The sequence below is a fragment of the Alosa pseudoharengus genome, unplaced genomic scaffold, assembly GCF_046254945.1.
Source record: "Alosa pseudoharengus isolate Yale_2024_CS ecotype anadromous, Long Island Sound unplaced genomic scaffold, YU_APseudo_1.1 YU_APseudo_1.1_scf_16, whole genome shotgun sequence".
Lineage (NCBI taxonomy): Eukaryota > Metazoa > Chordata > Actinopteri > Clupeiformes > Clupeidae > Alosa > Alosa pseudoharengus.
Window position 1 is genome coordinate 1741522 of NW_027468630.1, and position 10121 is coordinate 1751642.

The 10121-nt window shown below is 39.4% G+C and overlaps 1 pseudogene; it reads left to right on the forward strand.

Moving 5' to 3' along the window:
• Positions 1-1188: 1188 nt before the first annotated feature.
• Positions 1189-6021, forward strand: LOC143126044 (uncharacterized; annotated as a pseudogene).
• The last annotated feature ends 4100 nt before the right edge of the window (positions 6022-10121 follow it).

Below are 10121 nucleotides of genomic sequence, written 5' to 3' on the forward strand. Positions count from 1 at the left end.
ACACAAGGAAGGGGGCCTTCCTAGTAATGAGTGCATCGGGCCCCCGGGAATAAGTACACAAAGAGGAGGAAACCGAGACAGAGGGAGGGAGGGGAACAAATGGGAGAGATGAGACAAACGAGGCACATGGGTTCCTAAAGCTTCCGAGTGTTGACACTCTCCCGTGCGGCTTCACCAGGCTCCAAGCCCTAAATGCGGAGTGTTAAGGCAACAAACAAAACTCCTTAAAAACGGTAGTCATCAGAGTGGAGAGATGGGAGAGATGGGGGGGGGGGGGGCATATTCCCTAAAAATGGTTTCCCCTCCTCCTGTCTCGAACGAGTGGATTAAGAGAAAAGGGAGGAGGGGTGTGTGAAATTGCTGCAGCTAACGAAGATATCTGTCAAAGCCATGTGCTCTAAACCCTGGCACAGAAGCCTCTGTTTATGTATGCATGGGGAAGAGGTATTACATAACCCCCTCCTCCGATTAAATAACTCAACAGAGGCAAGCCGATTTTGAGGTGTTGGAGGTGGGGGTGCTTCCTGACAGCTACACACAAAACTAACAGCCGAGTCTCATTTTATGCCAGTCTTGCTGTTCAGAGCTCAATCTCGCCTCTTTGCATTGGTACTAAGCGATGCAGGTTGAGTCAACTCTTGGTCAGGACTGGTTAGACATTAGATATTAATCTGATTCCCAAGCTGGAGTGATTCAGGTCCTCTGTATTTGGAAGCAAGGTAAATATCAGGGCTATATTTCAGGCAGTGCATATGTAATATTGAGCTTGGGGCTGGTGTGAATAGGAAAAGAGGGACAGCCTTGCTACTGAATATGTGTGTACAGTGGAGGAAATACTTATTTGATCCCTCACTGATTTTGTAAGTTTGCCCACTGACAAAGACATTTACAGTCTATCATTTTAATGGTAGGTTTATTTTAACAGTGTATCAAAAAGAAAATCCAGAAAATCACATTTAAAAAAAAAATAATTATTTTGCATTTCATTGAGTGAAATAAGTATTTGATCTCCTACAAACCATAAAGCATTCTGGCTCCCACAGATTAGTCCTTTTGCTTTAAGAAAGTTTTACTCACTTTACACCTAATCTCAACTCGTTTCCTTTATAAAAGACACCTGTCTCAACTTGTTACCTTTATAAAAGACACCTGTCCACAGAATCAATCAATCAGACTCCAACTTCCATCATGGACAAGACCAAAGAGCTGTCTACGGACATCAGGGACAAGGTGGCATACAGCCGGAATGGGCTAGAAGACCATTGGTAAGAAGCTGGGTGAGTTAGTGCGATTATTCGAAAATGGAAGAAACACAAAATGACTGTCAATCTCCCTCTATCTGGGGCTCCAGGCAAGATCTCACTACGTGGGGTATCAATGATCATGAGATCTCACCTCGTGGGGTATCAGTGATCGTGAGAAAGGTGAGGGATCAGCCCAGAACTACACGGGAGGACCCAGGTAAAAAAGTAGTATACTTTAGTGTGTTAGCAATATAATTAAAGTATATGAAGTATAAAGCAAGTATGCTTACACTTTTTGTACTTTATGTAAAGTATGTTTAATGTGTACTTTTAGAAAGTATAATTCAAAGTAGATGTTATTAAGTTCAACTTCAGTGTACTAAAATTAAATATACTTATTGTGCAATATTCAAAGTGTTTTTGTAATGTACTTTTTAAAAGTGTACTTTGTTGTTAGTGTATTTTAAATGGTAAAGAAGTTTATTTAGTTTAAGTGTATTAAATTGCTAATACTTAGAGTTGTAATATAGTGTTCTTATGGAAAGTATATTTTTTTGGTAGGCCTAATACATTGTTTGTATAGTTTCATAGTCATCTCACCTTTAATAAAATACTAATGTGTGTAGCCTTTAGGCCTGATATGTCAGCCGCATGGATGGCAATGTGCAATAACCTAGCCTAGACACACTGATCTATCAGTTTTGGTCATCAAATAATATTTTTTCTTTTGTTGATTTTGTGTCTTAGTAAGGTAGTAGCCTATATGTTTGTGATGTAGTAGAGGTTGTGAGAGGATGAATGTGGCATTTTGTTAAATGTATAGGCAACACAGTTAAATGTAAAAGCAGTCCAGTTGACCAATAACATGGCTGTTTGAATTTGAAATGGAGTGGGCGGATCTGTGCACATTTCGAGCAAAACGTGGTGTGAGCAAACATTAACGTTATTTTATACAGTCTGTGCTTGTAACTTTATTTGCAAGACAGATGGACTGTAGAGACCAGAAAATGCATACGTTTACGGTCCGTATAAGGTTACAGGTTTGTCCAAATTAAAGATACCATAAATTCTAGTCATGCCAGAGACGTTGGTCCTACAGAGCCAGAAGGACTCGTCATAATGAGATAACAAGGGCTGAAGCCAGTTGGATCTAAAGTGCCAAGTTATTCGTTATCAGGTGAGTCCCAAAGCATATTGTTAAATGATTCTGATGTAGCTTATTCTTTATGACCTTCGGTAGTCTTTGGAGAAGTTAAATTGATGGCTTAGCAATCTTTCAAGAGTTTGTTTTTATCCTTGCTAGTACAAGCTAGCAATGCCAGATCACGTTATCTAATTTAGCTAACGTTAACGTCATAAACGTCGACCCAGATCCCTATCAAGAAGAAAACTACATTAGCCTGCTTTGTGTTTGTGGGATTATTGACAAGCGTTGGCTAGCACTAACGTTAGACAAACTATGATGGAAGAAAGTGTGTTCTTTATTAAGCAATGTTTGCCTAAAGTTCACCAATGTTCTTTAATATTATGTGTGGTGTAGGCTACCTCAGAAAGGAGGATGGTGCTAGGCTAGTCACACTTCACATTCATTAGGCATGCTAATTACATTGTAGCTGTTTTTTTCTTTAATCGTGGAGACATCTTTTAAAATGAGTCTACAGGACAAATTACATGCATTTTATGAAGTAGAACGTTTTTTTCCACCATTGATATTAGAGGGGGAATTAAACCTGGTGTTCTACTAAGTTAGTGCTATGAAGCTTAGGCTACATGATTGATATTATGCCTTGGTTTATGCGATAGATTTAGATTTTTTTAATTATTCGTGTTTGTTGAGCATTCAAGTTCATTTAATGGTAGTGTTTGTAATTTACCTAGTCTTAGACTACGTTTACACGAAGCAGGGTATTTTCCTAAACGAATATCTGGCCATCTACGTACAATAAAACTGCATGTACACGAGACCGTTTTTTTTTTTAAATGTGTTTACACGAACCCGTGTACATACATGCTGTCATGAGCACGCCAAACCACAGTGGCAGTCTAACGATAGCCTCAAGCTCACATTAACCAATCAGAACCCTGAAAAGTCGCACGTGAGAACATGTAAATGTAAACATTGGTCGCACATTTGGTGTACTTCTGTCGCATACTGTGACGTTGGCTGCCCAAAACTCTGTTTACCACAGTTTAGAACCAAACGCATAAACGGAGTTTTCCCAAAAAAACACTTTGGCCGGAGTTTTTTTGGATAACCGTTTTACAGGGCGAATTCTCCATTTGCGTTTAAATGAAAGGCTCAAACGTAGGGAAATGTCTTCGTTTATAAAAAATACACATGCTCGTGTAAACGGGGTGTTAATCTGTAGCCTAACTATGTTTTTACAGGTGTTCCTGGACAGTTTTGAAACCGAGATGTCTGAACGCCTCAAATATATCAGCAGTAAAGGTAAATATTCTTCATCCAGGACCTTGCCCCATTACTCTTAAAGCATAACTCAAGCCAAAATGCAACCTAGGGTCTTTTTGTGAATGTACCTGAGTCAAACTTTCGTTTGAAAGCATAATTAAGTCAGAAGTGCCACCATTAAGCTTGACTGTATTGTCGTTTCTGGGTCAAAGGCCATTTTGAATGGGAGTCGTAGGGGCAGAACTATATTGATACATGATGATTTTGATTCATGCATCAAAATAGTAGGCTAGTGCCCCTACGACTCCCATTTAAAATGCCATTTGACCCGAAAACGATAATACGGTTGTATTGGAAACAAAGGAATCTAAGGTAATCAAATGCAGAAAACAGGGTGGTTGCACTCATATCGGTGCCAAGGTGCACAACGCTTTAAGGAAAGACTACCTGGCCAGGTCTACCCATACCAGGATGGCAAACAGATGGTGTCAATACCAATTTGACCCATAAAAAGTAAATGTCAAATGGGTACAGATAATCTGTATTAATCTCATCATTGCCAATGGATTTCTGTGTAAAATATTGTTTATCTTGTAAAATGTTGTCCATCTTCTTTCTGTTCACAGACAACAGAGACAAATTCTCTAATACCAAGGTCAATGCATTTGACTGCTGTCCAGCCCCGGGTTGCCACCGAAAACTTTATGCATCTTGGACTGGAAGATGGTGTGCTAGTAAGCTGTACCTTTCCTCCTCAGCCATGATCCGTAACCACCATGGTTTTCTTTCTGGGCCAGAAGACTTTGCAAACAAATAAGCAATAAATGATCATGCATTACAAATTTAGCCATGTTAGACTGTTAAGTTGTTGGCTTGTAGGCTGGGTGTCCAGTAAACAATTTCAAGCTTAGAGGGCAAATTCTCTCACCTAGGAGGGTAAACAACTTTTGTTTTTCATGAAATCTGCATTTTGAATTGATGGTCTACCAATGAGGCTGTAGAGTATCGCGACACAAAAAGCAAAAAGCACTTGCGCGATAAAACATGCATTCGGGTGTATTATATTATATATTATTTCACACACGTATATATTAAATGCGTGCGCGCAAATTCTCTCTGCGTGTGGGCACTCAGAGGAAACTGCTCCCCAAGCATGGAAAAAATGCCGCGAGCGAGGAGGAATCTGACCAGCGCTCCAAACAGCCACTCGAAAAATCTATGCATGTGAAATAATATAATACGCCCAAATGCATGTTTTATCGCGTTACCACATCCAACTTGAAAAGATATGCTCAAGAGATCCATAACTTTCAGAAAAATGTTTTACTTTTGTTATGGGTGAATATTATGTTTTGTTTTCATTCATGTCAATAAAATGTTTTTCTCATAATCAAAGTGTAATTTGTCATGTAACAGAATAGGTAGGAGAGTACTAATAGTACAATTTTAAATCACACTAATATTATACTTAAATTGCATGCCTTTATAATGCTTAAAGTATCTTAAGACTATACTTTTATTAACATTAACTTTATTAACTGCAAACTTTCAAGGTACTTATTGTAGTCAGGAAGTACATTTGAAGTTAATTTAAAGTATTACAGAAGCATGCCAAATGAATAGAAATAAGAATGATAAGAGTGTATTCAAAATACACTACTACACTATTATTAGTTATACTGTAATGCCTTTTAAGTACATTTCCAATACACTTGATGTTACAAAATTGTACTGCGACTGTGTTCCGAATGCTCATAAAATCTATTTTTGTATAATGTACTTAAGAACACTTAAAGTTTGAAAAAAGTTGTTCCATTTTAGCACACTAATTACACTCAAAGTATAGTCAAGTTGGTATTAAGTTGAACTTAATACATAATTCAATACACTTAATTACACTTGGATTTGACAAAAAGTACAAACTGTACTTAGTACACTTTCAAAAAGTATACTTTTAATAGTTTTTTTTTTACCTGGGGAGCTTGTTAACAATCTCAATGCAGCTGGGACCACAGTCACCAAAAAAAACCATTGGTAACACACTACGGCGTAATGGATTAAAATCCAGCAGCGCCGGATCCCTCTGCTCAAGTAGGCACATGTATAGACCCGTCTGAAGTTTGCCAATGAACACCTGAATGGCTCAAAGAATGTTGTGGTCAGATGAGACCAAAATTCGTTCTCTTTGGTATCAATGTGACTCGCCGTGCTTGGAAGAAGAGGAATTCTGACTATGACCCCAAGAACACCACCCCAAGCATGGAGATGGAAGCATTATGCTTTAGGGGTGTTTCTCTGCTAAAGGGACAGGTCGATTTCAGGGAAACGAGAGATCGAGGGAAAGATGGATGTGGCCATGTACCGTGAAATCCTAGGTGACAACCTCGTCATGGATGGGTCTTCCAGCTCGACAATAATGTTAGAGCCAAGGTAACAAAGGAGTGGCTCAAGAAGAAGCACATGAAGGTCATGGAGTGGCCTAGCCATGCAGTCTCTGGGCCTTAATCCTATAGAATATCTGTGGAGGGAGCTGAAGCTTCGAATTGCCAAGTGACAGCCTCAAAATATTTGATTTGGAGAGGGTCTGCAAAGAGAAGAGGTGTGAGAGGTGTGAGTTGTACACACTTGTGAGATGTGTACAAACCTGGCAATCAACTACAAGAAACATCTGACCTGTGTTCTTCCCAACAAGGGTTTCTCCACCAAGTATTAAGTAATGTTTTGATAGGGGATCAAATCCTTATTTTTAAAGGAAATATTTTTTATCTTTATTTTCTTTTTGATACACTGTTAAAATAAACCTACCATTACAATTATATACTGTAGATTTCTTTGTTAGTGGGCAAACTTACAGTACAAAATCAGTGAGGGATCAAATAAGTATTTCCTCCACTGTACACACATATTCAGTAGCAAGGCTGTCCCTCTTTTCCTATTCACACCAGCCCCAAGCTCAATATTACATATGCACTGCCTGAAATATAGCCCTGATATTTACCTTGCTTCCAAATGCAAAGGACCTGAGTCATTCCAGCTTGAAGGTCTGGCAATCGTACATCAGTGAGGGATCAAATAATTATTTCCTCCACTGTATGTGGTGGAGGAGAGGAGTGGTGGAAGAGAGGAGTGGTGGAGGAGAGGAGTGGTGGAAGAGAGGAGTGGTGGAGGAGAGGAGTGGTGGAAGAAGAACAAGAGGAACAACAACAACAAGAACAAATGACGTTGCTGCTGCTGCTGATGATGATGATGATGTTGAAGAAGAATATAGTGTTCCAAAAAGAGTGTGTATCTGTGTGTAGAGACTTTGATGCAGCCACTGTGGGCTGATACATTGTAACATACACCATTAGTCATGCACCAGAGAATATTATCTAAAGCAAAAAGTAACACGGTGAGCAAACAAACCAGAGCAACGCTTGCATTGCTACGGCTGTCAGAGTGCATAGAACAAGTTAAGCTGTGTTTGAACAAGCACATCAGTGTATATTTTCTCAAGCATTGGTTTGTGCATGATTGTTGAGGCATTATTCATGCCCTAAAGGTATACATGTCAGACAGATATTTTTTTGTGTGTGTTAATGTGATGTACTACAGATACATCCTGGTACCACAGGATACGGACTATAATGTATATAAATGGGTTGATTGTTGAAATAAAACACACAGCCACAATAGCTAATGGTGCTGACGAATACAAGGACTAGAATTAGTTTGTGTAAGTCAACAGAATGCAGCTGAACTTCAGCGGGCTGCAGATCTCTTCTCCAACCAGAGTAGCATGAAATAGAGCCTTAATAACAACTGATGCCATGGTAACACTGTATCATTTTCTTAATGAAAGCACTATTTTAAAAATGCCCAGGGTGTTCCTGTCAAGTCTGCTTTGGTTACTTGCAACCTCCATAGCTATTCATTTATTTATTTATTTATTTATGTATTTATTCATTTTACTGTTTTACACTTTGCAAAGCTAAGTTCAAATACACCTTTCCACTTAGAATTGTCATTATTTTTTGTCAAAAACAGAAAAGGTGGCAGAGTAGGGAATTGGGAAACAAAACACAAAAAACGCAATTTAGCCAAAACACACCAAAAACACAATTTAGCCAAGGTGCCACTGCGTGTCTCTCCTGATGCATGTGAAATATACATTATTGTGAGTTACTGCTATGTGCTTGCTGTATCATCCTGAATTAATAACAAATAAATAAAAGCAGGAGATGAAATGTCCCCAGGGGTAGGTTTATTGGTGCCATGCTGCATTCATACTGAAGTGTCTTCTTTAATTGGAGCCTGTGGGGCAGTTAAAAAATACACTTATTTGTTATTGGGTGTGATATTGGATCGAGTTTGACAACTTATATCAGTGAAATGGCGCCTAGTTAACGTCATCATAGAAAAGACTGTCATTCAACACAAACACACACCCTCTCTCTTACACACACACACACACACACACACACACACTCACACACACACAACCGCACCAGCACCCTGCCATCATAGAAAAGACTGGTGTATCATTCAAAAGGGGTTAATAGATGGAATGGAAAAAATGGAATCTGAATGGAAAACGCCACTATACTTCTGCTATGATATATTTCCAAAACGTAACCCACTCCACTACATCTAGGCCAATCACCTCTCTTGCTCTCTAATACACACACACATCACGGCTTTGGTACCTCACCTCACAACTCCTCTGAACTTAACCACCACACGCACACACACACACACTCAAACACACACTTCACACACACACACTCAAACACACATTTCACACACACACATGCACACACACTCAAACACACACTTCACACACACACATACTACCCACACACACACACACACACACAAGCATACACACCCAAACACACACTACACACACAGTTGCTCATCCTTTGGGATATATTCATCTCAGTCTCTTGGTAATCCTCAGCTGTCTTCAGGAGAGCAGGAAGTGCTTTAAAAGAATTTTCTCACAGAGTCCACATTTCCCCTGCTCAGAGCTTTGCCCTCCTTGCCTTGCCACAGCCTGGTCATAGGAACTTATAGAGCCTGGCCATAGCAACCAATAGAGCCTGGCCATAGCAACCAATAGAGTACCGAAGCCATGACGTAGCGTTGCCAAGGCAGCAATTTCACTGGATCTAAACAAATCAATCTACCATTAGAAATCACCATAGCGGTGGCTTTCTTAATCTATTTCAATAATTTTACAACGTTTCTAAGAAGTTAGTATATTTTTTTTACACTGTAGGAATCACATACTACAACATATATTCATACCAACACGATCAAATTTGTGACTACAGAGTTTTATTTTAGAATGGGTTTCCTCCGTAAAAGAGACCTGCATGTAACTTCACAGCATGCGGTAAAAATCCTTAAATTCACGGACGCGTTTTGGCTTTATTTTTTTGGCAAAAAACGTCGCTCTTAACAGCCGCCAGTCTTTGAGAAGACGTGAAATATCCACTGGAATTTAGTTTCTTTCTATTACACCTGCCAGGGAATCTGTGTTATGTGGCTAAGCTGCTGCCTAGCAGGCAAAACACGTTTAAATGGCTATAGCCTACATTTAAAACAATTTATTAGCTAGAAATTATGCCACATGTCTACATTCAATGCTATTTAAAGGTCCAGTATGTAGGAAATAATGGAAAATAAACTGTAACCATTCCAAAAATGATAACCATATGTTGTCAGAGAGTGAGGAAACACGATGAATTGAAGTAATGGCTTATTTGACAACATTACTCTAACCTGTGAAACCCCGTAAAACCCATGAAAAAAAATCAGTTACGGGGCGGAATCTCTTGGAATTTTCGTTTATGTTTTGAACGATTAATTCTAGAATAGCGTATTAATAATGGGCTAGCGCGTCCTCCTATTTGGGTTGCCAAATTAGCAAAGGCCAACTGTCAACAGCTGTCAGTTGTAGTCATGAACGCCTACAAGAGGCAGGCAAATTTCCAAAATTAAAACAAGAAACAAATTAAGTGGACATCGGAGGAGCTTCCTGAGATGGTGACGTCTTCGTCAAACTAAGAATATCAAGTCTGACGCAGAGCTGGCCATATTTCTCCACAACAGGTAGCCTATGCTAAACTTCATCTGCATCGCTAACTTCAGCTAAATATGTTACGTTGGTTAGAGAGGTATTTTTTGTTTTCACTGTTTCCGTAATGTGTAGCTGGGTCATGGTTGGAGAAACGTTAAAGCAGCTGCAGGTCAACTAACGTTAGCTAAGTCTTCATTACATCTGGCAACCCAGAAGAGGCTCGCGTCTGGTAGTCTTGAGAACGTTCAACAGTGTTTTGATTTTGGCCTACAGAACGTTCGTTAACAATCCTACAAATCGCACCTTTAAGCCACTTCGAAAGTTTGTTTGGATCCAGTGATTCTGCCGTCATGGAAATGCTACGTCACACTTCAGGACTCTATAGAGCCTGGTCATAGCAACC